A 17,475-nucleotide genomic window follows, 5' to 3' on the forward strand; every position below is an offset into this window, starting at 1 on the left:
TTTAAAAGAGAAAGATTGTATCTGTGTCTCCAGACAAGAAATGCACTCTACACTAGGTTGTTCCAATGCAAAGGAAAACATGAGAAAATACAGAGAGACTAAGAAATGCATGGAAAAAATGAGTCAAAAAATGGGTTCATTCTGGTGCAAAAAACAATTTTTTGAAAGCCATGCATAACTTTTTCTTTTCTTTTTATATTTAGACGGGCAGAGTTGGACAGTGAGAGAGAAACAGACAGAAAGGTCTTCCTTCCGTTGGTTCACCCCCGCTCCCCTAATGACCAATACAGCCGGCCTTCGCGCTGTGCCGATCTGAAGCCAGGAGCCAGGTGCTTCCTCCTGGTCTCCCATGCGGGTGCAGGGCCCAAGCACCTGGGCCATCTTCCACTGCCTTCCTGGGCCACAGCAGAGAGCTGGACTGGAAGAGGAGCAACCAGGACTAGGACCCAGCACCTATATGGGATGCCAGCGCCACAGGCAGAAGATTAACTGAGTGAGCCATGGCCACTGTCCCCATCACTTTTGCTTCACCCCTAGTTTCCCACACACTTTGTGAAGACCTCTTATCTGCTTAGGTTTCCAAACAGTTGTTCCCCAATCAAATGGTTTAAAATCAATTTCCACCCTGTGTCACATAAACATTTAAAAGATCTGAACAGTGAAACTGCTAAGCAAATTGAAAACACAGTTTTCAAGACTGGAAGGTTTTCTGTGCAACCAACATCAGAGTTTCTGGGAGACAACAAAGATACTCTACAAAACAACCAAAAACGAAACGCACAGTTCTTTAAAATGAGAAAGGTCAGAAACAGGCAATGAGCATTCAAGAGGAAGCAGAATGGTGTCTAAAACAGTGATGCAGCCCTGTCCCCTCGATGGCTTGGGAAGTGCGTCACAGACCAGAGATTATGGGAGAGAGACCCAACTGGCTGCCGTGTTAACTGTATGCCAGTCACGGGCATCCAAAAGGATGGGAGAGATGACGGACACTCACTCACTGCTGGCGGGAGCCCAGTAGCAAACTGTGCTCCTGTTTGCTCCATTGCTATAAGCCAGCGATCCCGCCAACGGCCAACCTGGTGCCGGCATGGCTTGGCCTACCACCAAGCAAGCCCTGCACAGCCAACCTCTCGCCCACCCGCCTCGGCCACTTGCTCACTCGACATCACGACTCGGACCGGCAGTATTTCCGAAGCTGCTTCTTCTCCAGCGTCTGTGTTTGTCTGCCCCCTGCCACCCGGACGGCTCCTTTCTAGAACAGAGCCAACTCCTGACGGTATTAAGTCACACCCTAGACCAGATTGACAGATGTAGCACTTGAAGAGCTTATCAGATACATGGGATTAACAGATGCCAATTTACCTCGGAATCAGCCCTTAAGATGTTCGGATCCGGCTGAAGAGCCCATGAGAGCATTTTAGGCATGGAAAGCCAAGACACTCTGGAAAAAAAAAAAAAAAACCTAAATGAAAGATCTCTGCGAGTGAGAGAGATCCCAGTGGAAAGAACATGCCATCAAAGGAGGAGGTACCCTTCTCTGAAGGGAATTTCCACTTTGACTATGACCTTGTCTAAATAAGATGGGAGTTGGCAAACTCAAAAGGCTTCCCTAACCTAGGCAACTCAATAGCCTAGGGTGATTACTGACCCCAGAAACAAGAGTGTCAATTTCTTAGTCAACAACAGGAGTCACTGTGCACTTCCTCCTCATGTAGGATCTCTGCCCTTCACGTGTTGTAAAATGTGAATTCTTCCTATAACTAGTACTCAAACAGTACTTGACGCTTTGTGTTTCTGTGTGGGTGCAAACAGTTGAAATCTTTACTTACTATATACTATATTGATCTTCTGTATATAAAGATAATTGAAAATGAATCTTGATGTGAATGGAATGGGAGAGGGAGCGGGAGATGGGAGGATTGGATTGCGGGAAGGAGGCAAGTTATGGGGGGAAAAAGCCACGGTAATCTAGAAGCTGTACTTTGGAAATTTAGATTTGTTAAATAAAAGTTAAAAAAAGAAAGAAAGAAAGATCAGTGCCCATATGGGCTGTTGGCGATGCAGGCTGGGGCTTTAACCCGCTGTGCGAAAGAGCCGTCCCCAATAAATAAAATCTTTAAAAACGAAAATACAATCAACTTTCTAAAAAAAAAAAATCCGAAGAAAGCGAGGAGGTGGTATGTTAATTAGCGTGACTGTGGTGGTAACAAGAAAATCAATCCTTTTAAAAAACACTTTTTATTACAGATATGTTGATTGATTTGAAAGGCAGAGTTCCAGAGAGGGAGAGAGAGGTCTTGCACTCGCTGTTTCACTCCCCAAATGGCCACAACAGCCAGAGCTGAGCTGTTCCGAAGCCTGGATCCGGAGCTTCTTCTGGGTCTGGGTCTGGGTCTGGGTCTCCCACACACACAGGCCCAGGGCCCTGCCCGAGGACTTGGGCAAATCCTCTACTGCTTCCCAGCCATAGCAGAAAGCTGGATCGGAAGACCGGGGCCCCTACGGGATGCAGGCACTGCAGGCCTCTCTCTCTCTCTCTCTCTCTCTCTCTCTATCACTATGTATCTCTCTCTACCTCTCTATCCCTATCTCTATCTCTCTGTATCTCTCTCTACCTCTATCTCATCACTAACTCTACCGCTCTGAACTCTGCCTTCAAACAAAGAAAAAAGAAAAAAATATCCCTGCCCTGCTGGAGCCCGAAGGAATCCCTCCCTCGCTCCTGATTGGACAGTAAGAGCAAGGGGGCGGGCCTGAGGCGCCTAGCGACCTGCGGGAAGCAGAGGCGAGAACTCTGGGAGAACTTGACCACTGGAAAGCGGGTCCGGGCGCCCGAGTCTCAGGCCCGTCCCCTCGTGCGTGGCCCGGGGAGGCCCGCTGCCCACCCACCGCCCGAGAGCACGCGGAGGACGGCAGCCCACGAACGTGGCCACCACGCCCTTGCGGCCCTGGATTTCGCGTTGTCTACGATGGCGCCCCCTGGCGCTCCACGGTGGCGGCGACCCCGGACTCTGGTGGCGGCTGGGGGCCAAGGCCGCGGCGAGGTCGCCAGGCCCGCCTGACTGCCCTCAGGAACCCCATAAATCCTCTTCTTGTGGCACTTCACAAGTATCTAAGTTCACCATTACAAAACGTCCACACACTACAGAAAACCAGCCTCCAGGCTGTGATGCCTCGGACCAGCCCAGAGAGCCCCCCAAACTCCCAGCACATTTGCTTTTGTAAAGAACAAGGCAGAGGAGTGGTCCCTCCAGGGCTGTCTCCAGGTCGCCGGCAGGGGCTCCTACAGACTGCTTCGTCCTTTTTCTTTTTTCTAGGACTGGAAAAAATTCGGCCCTTGAAGTCTGGGGGTTCAGATATCTGCTAGTCGTCTGGCTCGTCGTCATGGAACAAGCGGTACATGCGCACGAGCTCCCCGATGTCATGAGGCAGCGAAGCCCAGGGCGCAGAGGAGTCCAGATGGATGTTGTGCAGATCTGCGGGCAGCGGGTCCTCGGCAGCCTCGGGGCCCTGCGCCTGGGAGCCCCCGGGGCCCTGCTCTTCCTCCGCAGGCGCGCTGAGCTCCGAGCATGTTGGCGGCGGCGGTGGCGGCGGCAGTGGCAGCAGCAGCGGTGGTGGCAGCGGAGGCGGAGGAGGAGGCTGAGGTGTGGACTCGCTGGGCTGGCGGGGCTGGCCCTTTCGCTGCAGTTTTCTTTGCTTGGCGCGCTGATTTTTAAACCAGGTCTGGGGAGGAAGGGAGGGAGCAGGTTACTCCAGAGGCAAGGACCCCAGGGAGACCCCATGGGCCTCAGAAGCTGGGGGACCTTGTGGCTTGGGCATGCTGGGCTCAAGCCTCTTTCTCAAATGCTGTGCCGGGCCCGGGAGGGAGCCGCTGGCATCAGGTAAAGGGGAGGGGGCCGGGCAGCCTCTGCCCTGCTCCCAAGGGATCCTCCACAGCAGAACCTAGAACTTTGCGCGCTAGGCTTTGCACCACAAAGGCTCACATTCTGGGAGCTCGGTCTCTAAGGACACAGTACTGAGAGGTGCGGAGACCCTCGGAGGGGAGGCCTGGTGGGGTCATTCGGCCATGGGGTCGCGGGTAGCCGCCTTGGGCCCTGGGGGCAGTGAACCGGCCGATGGAAGACACCTCTTTCTGCCTCGAACTCGTTCAAATAGATAAATACATATTTAAATAAAATTCGGTCTCATTGCGTCTCATCCAATACATTTAAATAAATACAATTTGGAAACGCGCTCCCTGCACTCACGTGTTGGCTCAGCCTGTGGAGGTGGCTCTCAGCGGGCTCCCTGCGCTGGGCTGGGCGTCGCCATCCACAAGGCGTGGTCCTGGCCGCCACCGCCAGGCGACTCAGACTTGAACTCTTGAGCCCACATCCGCAACTGCAATGCAGCTGTGAGCGCCCCGCCCGCCCGGGGGAGTCTTTCTTGTCAAGTGCCCACACACAGGAAGTTTGGGACAAGTCCCGGGGCAGCCTCTGCCTGCCAGCCTCGCGGGGACTGCGAAGCGCAGCGCGCGCATTGGCCATTGTCCTGAGCAGCCAGCGCAGTGGTGACCACAGCAAGTGAGTGCGCGGCGCGGAGGGCGCGGGACTCAGGACATACCTTGATCACATACGCATCCAGATGAAGCTCTGACGCTAACTCTTGGACTCGGCTCCAATCTGGGCAGTGGCTGGTTTCTTAAACAGCTTGCAGCATCCCCAGCTGGTCGGGGGTAAAGGCCGTGCGGCTGCGGCGAGAGGACCTGGGCACTGCAGAGGGAACAGCAACAAAGAGCTTTGGTTTGCTTTAAGCAAGAATCCATTGGAGTTCCTGATGCAGACTTTTGGGGGTTTCCCGGTAGACATCAGCGCTCTCAGATTCTCTCCTCTTTTGCTAGTTCTCACAAAGAATTTGTGAAAATGCGCCTTGTAAGGCAGAGCTTGAACTTCAGGAGGCAAAGATGTCCTGCTGCCACACACGCACACATACATACAAACCACACAAAAACACACACAAGACAGACACACACACAGAGACACACACACAGAGACACACAGACGCACACACAAAGACACGTAGACACACACACATATATACACATAGATACACACATATAGAGAGACACACACACATATATACATAGACATACATAGATTCATACACAGCCACACACACACACAGATGCACCCACATACCCACCTCCACACCCATATACACACATTCATACATACATACACATGCCTACATACATACACACCGAGACACACCCATCCCCCCATATACATACAAACACATACATGCGTACATACACAACCAGACACACCCACTCCCAAATACATACATACTTACACATACATGCATACACATGCATACAGATACATTTACACACATGTACACACACATACATGCATGCATACGTACCCACACACACATACATACACACCCACACACTCACACCCACACCCTCACACTGAAGGCAAGTGCCAAGCATGCAGTTTTCTCCCAGCTAATGAGAGAGAGAGAGAGAGACAGAGAGAGAGAAAAACTGCATAGGGCTTTGGAGGAAGCCCTCAGCCATGGAGGGGTTGGAAAGAGATGGAGAAAGAGCCCAGTTCTGACCATTGTGGCCACCTGGGGAATGAACCAGTGGATTGAAGACCTTTCTCTATCTCCTTCTCACTGTCTCTCTCTCTCTCTGTCTCTCTCTTGCTGTCACTCTGCCTTTCAAATAAATGAATCTTTTTTTTTTTTGACAGGCAGAGTGGACAGTGAGAGAGAGACAGAGAGAAAGGTCTCCCTTTTGCCATTGGTTCACCCTCCAATGGCCATCACAGCTGGAGTGCTGCAGCTGGTGCACCTCACTGATCTGAAGCCAGGAGCCAGGTGCTTCTCCTGGTCTCCCATGCAGGTGCAGGGCCCAAGCACTTGGGCCATCCTCCTCTGCACTCCCGGGCCATAGCAGAGAGCTGGCCTGGAAGGGGGGCAACCGGGACAGAATCCGGCACCCCGAACGGGACTAGAACCCCGTGTTCTGGTGCCACAAGGTGGAGGATTATCCTATGGAGCCACGGTGCTGGCTCAAATAAATAAATCTTAAAAACAAAGTTTGTTGCCCTTGAATATTTCAGTTGGAGTTGTGTAAGCTGAGCCCCTTGAGAAGTCTGATGCGTTAGCTGCTATTTCTGTCCTAGGCGCTCACCAGACGCCTTTCCCCTTGCACACTGGTGGGGCTTGCTGTCCACTGCAGGCTTCGTCTTCCATATCATCTTGTCCCCTCTGAAAGCAAAGTGTGCATGTGTGCTCTGCTGATATTGCTTTCTTTTTAAAACATATTATAGGGCTGGTGTTGTGTCGCCACCATCTGTGTGTCACCAGCATCCCGTATGAACACAGGTTCTAGTCTCAGCTGCTCCACTTCTGATCCAAGTGCCCACTAATGCACCTGGGAAAGCAGCAGAAGATGGCCCAAGGGTTTGGGCCCCTGCACCCATGGAGAAGACCTGGATAGAGCTCCAGGCTCCTGGCATCAGTCTGCCCCAGCTCTGCTGTTGTGGCCATTTGGAGAGTAAACCAGCAGATGGAAGATCTCTCTCCTTCTCTTTCCTTGCCCCCATTCGTCTAACTTAGCCTTTCAAATAAATATTTTCTAAAATTGTATGAGTGTTGTTAATTTTAAATGTACACCACAAAAATTGTGAGGAGTTTCCATATACCCCAGCTGGCTGCCCTATTAATATCTCCTATTAGTGTGTCTGTGACACATGAGCCACACACAGCTGCCCCATTTTTTTAACCCAGGACTAGATGGATTCACTTCTGAATTCTACCAGACATTTAAAGAAAAATAAGCCGAATTCTTCTCAAACTATTCAGAATAATCGAAAAAGAGGGAATCCTCCCAAATTCGTTCTATGAAGCCAGCATCACCTTAATTCCTAAGCCTGAAAAAGATGCAGCATTGAAAGAAGATTACAGACCAATATCCCTGATGAACATAGATGCAAAAGTCCTCAATAAAATTCTGGCCAATAGAATGCAACAACACATCAGAAAGATCATCCACCCAGACCAAGTGGGATTTATCCCTGGTATACAAGGATGGTTCAACGTGCACAAATCAGTCAATATGATACACCACATTAACAAAATGCAGAAGAAAAACCATATGATTATCTTAATAGATGCAGAGAAAGCATTTGATAAAATACAACACCTTTCATGATGAAAACTCTAAGCAAATAGGGGATATAAGGAACATTCCTCAATATAATCAAAGCAATTTATCAAAAACCCACGGCCAGCATCCTATTGAATGGGGAAAGGTTGAAAGCATTTCCACTGAGATCTGGTACCAGACAGGGATGCTCACTCTCACCACTGCTGATAAAATATAGTTCTGGATGTTTTAGCCAGAGCCAGTAGGCAGGAAAAAGAAATTAAAGGAATACAAATTGGGAAGAAAGAAGTCAAACTATCCCTCTTTGCAGATGATATGATTCCTTATTTAGGGGATCCAAAGAACTCTACTGAGAGACTATTGGAATTCATAGAAGAGTTTGGCAAAGCAGCAGGATATAAAATCAATGCCAAAAGTCCCATGCCTTTTTATACACAGGAAATGCCATGGCTGAGAAAGAACTTTTTTTTTTGACAGGCAGAGTGGATAGTGAGAGAGAGGGAGAGAGAGAGAGAGAGAGAGAAATGTCTTCCTTTTTGCCGTTGTTTCACCCTCCAATGGCCACCATGGCCGGCGCGCTGCAGCCGGCGCACCTTGATGATCTGAAGCCAGGAGGCAGGTGCTTCTCCTGGTCTCCCTTGCGGGTGCAGGGTCCAAGGACTTGGGCCATCCTCCTTTGCACTCCCGGACCATAGCAGAGAGCTGGCATGGAAGGGGGGCAACAGGGACAGAATCCGGTGCCCCGACCAGGACTAGAACCCAGTGTGCCGGTGCCACAAGGCAGAGGAATAGCATATTGAGCCACAGCGCTGTCCGAGAAAGAACTTCTAAGATCAATCCCATTCATAATAACCACAAAACCAATCAAATACCTTGGAATAAACTTAACCAAGGACGTTAAAGATCTCTACAATGAGAACTGCAAAATCTTAAAGAAAGAAATAGAAGAGGATACCAAAAAATGGAAAAACCTTCCAAGCTCATGAATTGGAAGAATCAATATCATCAAAATGTCCATTCTCCTAATTGCTGAGGTTTCCACGACCTGATGGAGGAGAGATGTGCTCTCACAAATGCAAGTGGTTCTCACTATGGATCACAAATCTCCAAGAGCCAACAGCTTTAATGGAGATCCTACAAGTAAGATTCACCCCAATTCTAGTGGCCACTGCTCACCTCATACAAAAGCCAGGCCCAATCCCCACTGAATGGGAAAAAAACAGGAAGCATCTGGCCAATATTACAACCCAAAGTTGGCATCCTTAGAGAACTGGTACAGGAACAATTGGAAAAGGGACACATAGAGCCCTCCACTAGCCCTCACAACACGCCCGTTTTTGTGATACCAAAGAAACAGGGAAAATATAGGCTACTACAGGATTTGAGAGCCATCAACAAAATCATAAAAAAGATGGTTGGCATTATAACAATGCCACTTCTTGACTGGAAAAAGAGAAAGTTGGGCTGACTTCACTGCAGTTATCGTAACCTCAAGGAACAGCTGATTCCACCTAGAGCCAGTTCCCAGATGCCAGCCAGAGGAGCCTGTTAGAATACTCAGATTCCGGCCGGCACCGCGGCTCACTAGGCTAATCCTCCGCCTAGCGGCGCCGGCACACCGGGTTCTAGTCCCGGTCGGGGCGCCGGATTCTGTCCCGGTTGCCCCTCTTCCAGGCCAGCCCTCTGCTGTGGCCAGGGAGTGCAGTGGAGGATGGCCCAGGTGCTTGGGCCCTGCACCCCATGGGAGACCAGGAAAAGCACCTGGCTCCTGGCTCCTGCCATCGGATCAGCGCGGTGCGCCGGCCGCAGCGCGCCGGCCGCGGCGGCCATTGGAGGGTGAACCACCGGCAAAGGAAGACCTTTCTCTCTGTCTCTCTCTCTCTCACTGTCCACTCTGCCTGTCCAAAAAAAAAAAAAAAAAAAAAAAAAAAAAAAAAGAATACTCAGATTCCAGGCTGGCATTCCTCATCCAGGGGCCATTCCTAACGGATAACACATAGTTACCATTGATATCAAAGATTGTTTCTTTTCCATTCCCATCACAGAGCAGGATAAGGCCTACTTCGCCTTACAGCATGGAAGCCCAATTTCCAGCTCCCTGCAAAAAGATTTCAGTGGACAATACTCCCACAAGGCATGAAATATAGCCCGGCCATTTGCCAAAAATACATTTCTCATGTGACCAGCACACTTAAAGATCAGTGCTTGGTCATACATTATGTGAATGATATCTTACTTGCTCACAAAAATGCAGCAACTCTGAATGCCTGTCTAAGTGATACAGTAAGAAATTTACAATTGCTGGGTTTGTCTATTGCCACAGGAAAGGTACAACATTTTCTTTCCTTTCAATTCTTGGGTTATCACATCTCCTCCCATGTATCTCCAATGGGCCCAAACCTAAAAGTCAAGGATAAATACTCACTTAATGAACATCAGCAACTATGCGGCCAAATCAATTGGCTGAAGCCCTTCCTTCCCCTAACACCTGCAGAGCCTAGACCACTATACAATTTACTGACTAAGGGGAACAGCCCTTCTTCAAAAATCACATTGACAGGAGCAGCCAAATCCAATATAGAAAAGATCAACACCCAGTTATCAAGTTTAAAAACCTTTAGATATGACCCTCAGGTGCCTCTATTTGCCATAACCGTATATACCCTCAAGGCCCCCTTAGGAGTTATTTGGCAACAAAATAGACCACTCTTTTGGGTGCACATAGCCTGGAGTGAGTGTTGTAAAGTAGTTAACAAAGTAGATGCCATCCTTATGATGGGACTTAAATTAAGATATTATGCCAATAAGATATTTAATACAGAGCCAGACATAGTGGTCCTACCCCTATCACAATTAGAACTGTTGACAGTGATGCAGAATAGCATGCTTTTTCAAACTTTAATGATAAATTTCCCAGGACAGGTTGACAATCACCTGCCAGCAGACAGGCTACTCCAGACGTTACAAACCTTAGAAATAGACTGTCCAACACATACGTTCCCTGCTAATCAACCTATACCCATGGCACCGTGTGCATTTATGGATGCCAACAAGTAACTGTTTGGAATAGTGATCAAATCCTCAACAGAAAAAGATAGGATCCATGTAGAACCCCACGGGGCATCAGTACAATTGGGAGAAATAAAGCCAATAATCAAGGTTCTACTCCTTAGCCAGGATGGGCTGGTAAATACGTTTTCAGACAGCAAATACTCAGTACAGGTAGCAAAAATGATCCCCTTTGCAGTCTTTTTTATTTTTTATTTATTTTTTTATTTTTTGTCAGGCAGAGTGTACAGTGAGAGAGAGAGACAGAGAGAAAGATCTTCTTTTGCTGTTGGTTCACCCTCCAATGTCCACCGTGGCTGGCGTGCTGTGGCCGGCGCAGGGTGCTGATCCAATGGCAGGAGCCAGGTGCTTTTCCTGGTCTCCCATGGGGTGCAGGGCCCAAGCACTTGGGCCATCCTCCACTGCACTTCCCTGGCCACAGCAGAGAGCTGGCCTGGAAGAGGGGCAACTGGGACAGAATCCAGCGCCCTGACTGGGACTAGAACCAGGTGTGCTGGTGCCGCAAGGTAGAGGATTAGCCTAGTGAGCCACAGCGCCGGCCCCCTTTGCAGTCGTTAACCTGACCAATAAGCCAATTGATCACATATTCCCAACACTTAAAGAGCTAACTGAGAACAGAAAATACCCATGGTATAACTCGCACATAAGATCACTTACTGGGTTACCTGGCTTTATTAACCAAGGCAACAGAAAAGGTTGATCGTCTTATCTCCTGCATCACGGCTTCCATTGGACACCTAGAACAAGGCCATATTCTACACCAAAAATTTCATATGTCAGAAAGAAACATAAAATTGCTTTTCCCGGAGCTAACAATGAGCCAATGCAAACACCTAGTGCACTCTTGCAAGAATTGTGTACCCCTCGCCCCATTAGGCCCACTGCAACAAGCAGTAGTGACCCCGTGAGGCCTTGCTCCTAATAAGCTCTGGCAAGTGGACGTCACCCACATTATCTCCTTTGGTAAACTTAAGTTTGTCCATGTGGTGGTAGATACTTATTCAAAGGCTGTATTTGCAACTGCCCAATCTGGAGAAAAGGCTAGTAATGTGATAAAGGCAGTTAAATCAGCCAATCTGGTTCTTGGTGTCCCCTGAACCATAAAGACTGATAACAGGCCAGCGTATATATCACATGAATTTAATTTCTTCCTGACATTCTGGAACATACAGTCTGCCACAGGTATCCCATAGAAACCACATGGACAGGCAATCATTGAAAGAACTCATAGGACAATTAAAGATCTCTTACAAAGACAGAAAAACCATCATATGCCCCCGGACCCACAGCTTGCTTTGACAGAGGTCCTTTTCACTATCAAGTTTCTTAGTTTTGATTCCCAAGGGATCATCCCAGGTTATAAACACTAAGGATCCTTTCCATCCCAGCCCCCAGCCCCTATGGTTAGGTGGAAAGACCCCTGACAGGAGAATGGAAGGGACCACACCCTCTGCTAACCAAGGGTCGAGGATATGCTTGTGTCTATCCAGAGAATGCAGAACAGCCCATTTGGGTACCAGCCAGAAACATCAAGCCTGCAAGTGACAGCCAAACAGAACCAGTTGAAACAAGACTGGGAGTCTGCCTTGTTAACAGACACACCTGCCCTATCATCCTACCCTGAGAAACTGCCCATAGCCACATCCATTACTGCTTTATACCCCACTAGCTCTGATCAGCCACTCAAATGGCCCACAGCCCATGTGTGTCATGCCATTCCTTATTATCAGTGTTCTTCATTCCTACCTCCATCTGAGCAAGCACTCCTGTGGTCTCCTGTTTTGAGTGCTGGTAATCAATGGTGGGTAAGATCCCCTGGGGGACAACCTAAGACAAGCACAGGTGTGTACGGAGACCACATGGAAATGGGGTCAACAATGGTATGGCCAAGAATCATGCCTCCCGTTGCTCAAAAACGAAAAAGGGGAAATGTGGTGGAATGAGAAGGTGAGAAGGTCGTGCCAAGATGGCCACTGGCAACAGAAACTGCCTGGCAACAGGCTGTGATTGGATGTTTTCAGAAACCACACAACAACAGAGCCTGACTGACAACACATCATGATTGGATGGCTTCGGAAACCACATGACAACAGAGCCTGACTGACAACAGGCTGTGATTGGATGGTTCCAGAAACTGCCTGGTAATAGAGCCTGATTGGCAACAGGCTGTGATTGGATGGCTTTGGAAACTACCTGGCAACAGGCTGTGATTGGTTAGGGCATAGACTGCCCCTTGACTGGATTGGCTGCCTTGGCTATATAAGCAGCTGTAGCAACTGAAATAAACGAGTCTGCATGCTACTTGCCTCAGGCCTGCTTTCACCCAACTCTCGGGGTCTGTGTGGTGACTCCGCACCTCTTTCCCCACCATGCTCTTCCTCTAAGAAACAAATCCACCACAACAAACATGGATTAAAGATCTAAATCTACGACCCAACACCATCAAATTATTAGAGAACATTGGAGAAACCCTGCAAGATATAGGCACAGGCAAAGGCTTCTTGGAAAAGACCCTGGAGGCACAGGCAGTCAAAGCCAAATTAACAAATGGGATTGCGTCAAATTGAGAAATTTCTGTACTACAAAAGAAACAGGAAAGTGAAGAGGCAAGTGACAGAATGGGAAAAGATGTTTGCAAACTATGCAACAGATAAAGGATTAATAACCAGAATCTACAAAGAGATCAAGAAACTCCACAACAGCAAAACAAACAACCCACTTAAGAGATGGGCCAAGGACCTCAATAGACATTTTTCAAAAGAGGAAATCCAAATGGCCAACAGACATATGAAAAAATGTTCAGGATCACTACCCATCAGGGAAATGCAAATCAAAACCACAATGAGGTTTCACCTCCCCCCCGGTTAGAATGACTCACATACAGAAATCTACCAACAACAGATGCTGGGGAGGATGTGAGGAAAAAGGGACACTAACCCACTGTTGGTGGGAATGCAAACTGGTCAAGCCACTATGGAAGTCAGTCTGGAGATTCCTCAGAAACCTGAAGATAACCCTACCGTTCGACCCAGCCATCCCACTCCTTGGAATTTACCCAAAGGATATTAAATCGGCAAACAAAAAGCTGTCTGCACCTTAATGTTTATTGCAGCTCAATTCACAATAGCTAAGACCTGGAATCAACCTAAATGCCCATCAACAGTAGACTGGATAAAGAAATTATGGAACATGTACTCTATAGAATACTATAGAGCAGTAAAAAAACAATGAAATCTGGTCATTTGCAACAAAATGGAGGAATCTGGAAAATATTATGCTGAGTGAAATAAGCCAGTCTCAGAAGGACAAATATCATGTGTTCTCCCTGATCGGTGACAACTAACCAAGCACCAAAAAGGAAACCTGTTGAAGTGAAATGGACACTATGAGAAACGATGACTTGATCAACCCTTGTCCTGAATGTTGATGAACAACTCAATGCTTTATCCCTTTTAGTATTTTTTTGTTCTACTTAATACTATTGGTTGAACTCTTTAATTAACACACAATTATTCCTCGGTGTTTAAATTTAACTGGAAAGTGATCTCTGTTAAATGTAAGAGAGGTAAGAGATGTACGATTTGGGACATGCTCAAGCTGACTTGCCCCAAATATAGAGTTGGAAATGTGCCAGGAGATTCCAATTCAATCCCTTCAAGGTGTCATGTACCAATGCCATCTCACTAGTCAAAGTGATCCATTTCAGTTCACAATTGATCATAATGATAGGACTAAGTGTCAAAAGATCACATAAACAAGACTAGTGTCTGCTAATACTAACTGATAGAATTAAAAAGGAGAGAATGATCCAACATGGGAAGCGAGATACACAGCAGACTCATAGAATGGCAGATGTCCTAAATAGCACTCTGGCCTCAGAATCAGCCCTTAAGGCATTTGGGTCTGGCTGAAGTGCCCATGAGAGTATTTTAGGCATGGAAAGCCAAGACAATTTGGCTTAAAAAAAAAAAAGACCTAAATGAAAGATCTCTGCGAGTGAGATCCCAGTGGAAAGAACAGGCCATCAAAGAAGGAGGTACCTTTCTCTGTAGGGAGGAGAGAACTTTCCCATTGACTATGACCTTGTCTAAATAAGATCAGAGTCAGTGAACTCAAAAGGCTTCCATAGCCTGGGCAACTCATGACAAGAGCCTAGGGTGATTACTGACGCCATAAACAAGAGTGTCAGTTCGTTAAGCCAACAACAGGAGTCACTGTGCACTTACTCTTCATGTAGGATCTCTGTCCTTAATGTGTTGTACAATGTGAATTAATGTATAACTAGTACTCAAACAGTACTTTACACTTTATGTTTATGTGTGAGTGTAAACTGTTGAAATCTTTACTTAATATATACTAAATTGATCTTCTGTTTATAAAGAGAATTGAAAATGAATCTTGATGTGAATGGAATGGGAGAAGGAGCAGGAGATGGGAGGATTGTGGGTGGGAAGGAAGTTATGGGGAGGGAAAGCCACTGTAATCCATAATTTATTTGGAAATTTATATTTATTAAAAAAAGTTAAAAAAAAACGTACACAAGAAACCATAGAAATTTTTTAAAAGCTCAGTAAACTCCCAGTAGGAAAAACACAAATCACAGAAGACCCACCATAATCAACCTTCCAGAAACCAAATACAAAAAGAAAACCTTAAAAGCAGCTGAAAAGAAGACACATTACACCAAGATTAACAAGATAAGATAAATACCTGTTTCTTGTCAGAAACTATGCAATCAAGAAGGACAAGGAACAATATTTTCCAAGTAGTGAAAAAAATGTTGACACAACATGTATATGGAATATTTTTTAAAACAATGCATTATCTGAGACATGAAAGATAGTTTTCAAGCAGAAAGAAAATGATTCTCAATGGAAACAAGGGTCTATAAAGGAAATATCCATCAAAATGGTAGATACTCATATCTCTTAGCACATTTATAAACACTTTCAAAGTGTGTTTTCAAGTCCCTGATTGCATCATTTCTAATATTTATACTTCTGGAAGCACACATCTTCTCATTTGTGCAGTTCTTTACATGATTGCTAATACTGAATTTTCCAATAAAGTCTTGTTTGTGTTCTCTGAGTTACAGAAGCAACTCTACTGAATATTTCAAGATTCCTTTTACAAGAAACTTTGATTCTTTAAGAACTGGACCATTTTAAAGGCCACTTCTCAGCTAATCAGTCAAAAGCTAGTGCAAACTGAGACCCCATCATCATTTGTGACATAGCCTAGGGTTCCAATATATTTAGCAACATTTTTCCTACCCACAGTCCATAGTAGAGGTCAAATTCTCATGTAGCCGGTAGCAGGGTTTCCTAGACCCCATTTCACAGTGGGGCAGCCCTTCTTCACTCCCCACTTGACACAGCTAGGTCTCCTCTTGTTGATGAGGCTTGGAGCCCTAGATTTCCCTAATGTCATGTTAGCAACTCGAGCCTACAGCCAGGTTTGCATGCGTCAGTGAGCTGTCTGGACTTCAGCACCTTCTCACATTTGGTTTTGGATATCCTCTTCATTTCGAGTGCCTGAATATGTTGCTCACTCTAAGTGAGGCTATATACCTCTAACTTCATTTTATCTAGTTTCCACTTGCTATAAGGTAAATATGTCCCCACAAAGTTCAAGTGTTGGAAATTTAATCACTAATCTAGCTATTGAGAGGTAGGACCTTTAAGACGTCATTAGGTTATGAAGGATCTGACCCCTCATGAATGGATTAATGACAGCAGTGAGTTACCACGGGAGTGGATTCCTTATAAATGGCTAACTTTTGGGCAGGCATTTGGCACAGTGGTTAAGAAACCACACGGGAAACAATCATTCCATATTGGAGTTCCTGGGTTCTGCTCCTAGCTCCACTCCCAACTCCACCTTCCTGCTAATGCACACCCTGGCTCAAGTGCTTAAGTCACTGCCAACCACATGTGAGACCTGGATTGAGTTCCTGGTTTCCAGCTTCAGCCTGTCCTAATCCTAGCCTTTGTGGGCATTTGTGAAATATACCAGTGGACAGGAGAGTTCTCTCTCATTGACTCTTTTATTCTCTCTCTGTGTGAATGTTTCATTCTTTCTTTCTCTGTGTAATTCAATAAATAAGTAAATATTAAAACAACCTGTAGCACCAGCATCCCATATGTGCACTGGTATTAGTCCTGGCTGCTCCTCTCCCAATCCAGCTCTCTGCTATGGCCAGGGAAAGCAGTAGAAGATGGCCCAAGTCCTTAGGGCCCTGCACCCATGTGGGAGACTGGAAGAAACTCCTAGCTCCTGGCTCCTGACTTCAGATCTATGCAGTTCTGGCCATTGTGGCTATTTGGGGAGTGAACCAACGGACACAAGATCTTTCTCTCTGTCTCTCCCTCTCACTGTCTGTAACACCACCTCTCAAATAAATAATAAAAAAATTTAAATAATTAAATGAATAAATGGATGAGTTTGGCTGTCTTTCTGCTTGTAGATGCATTTGTGGTTCTTGCCTTTCCACCCTCTGCCATGGAATGATATATCAAGAAGGCCCTCACCACATGCTGATACTCTGATACTGGACTTCCCAGCCTCTAGGACCATGAGAAACAAGTACCTCTTGTTTTTGAATTATCCAGTTTATAAAACACAGTTACCACAGCACATAGCAGACACCACTTCAGATGTTTGGAATGCAAACCTACAAGAAGTGTTTGTATGTTAGCACAAACTTGATACAAAACATTTCAATGATAGTATGAGAGATAAAGTTCCAACACAGTCTCAATTAAGACTGTAGACCTAAATGTCGTAAATCTAAAATTAAGAATTAGAGTACAGCATTTATTACATATAAATAAGCACAGCGGGTTTATCTGAGTAACACAAGGCTGGATTAACATGAGAAGAGTGAATAATATAATCCAGGAGCTAGCAAACTTAAGATAGAAAATACTTCAGGTTTTGTGTGCCACATGCAGCCTGTGTGACACAGTCTTCTTTAGTTATGTTTGCCTGTTTGGCTTTATAATCCCTTAAACATACAAGACCATTCGTAACTCACAGTCCAAAATGCAGACCAGTTTGCCAACAAGATATAGGTGGAGTATTTCTTATCTAAAAGGCCTGGGACAAGAAGTGCTACAGATTTTAAAGAGTTTTTCAGAGTTTGGAATATTTCACAAATTTTATCAGCTGGGCATTTCTCTTCTAAAAATCTCAATTTGTAATGTTCTGAAACTTGAAAAATGTAAAGTGTCATTTAGGACGTCAAG

Source organism: Oryctolagus cuniculus, chromosome 18, assembly GCF_964237555.1.
Source record: "Oryctolagus cuniculus chromosome 18, mOryCun1.1, whole genome shotgun sequence".
Taxonomy (NCBI): Eukaryota; Metazoa; Chordata; class Mammalia; order Lagomorpha; family Leporidae; genus Oryctolagus; species Oryctolagus cuniculus.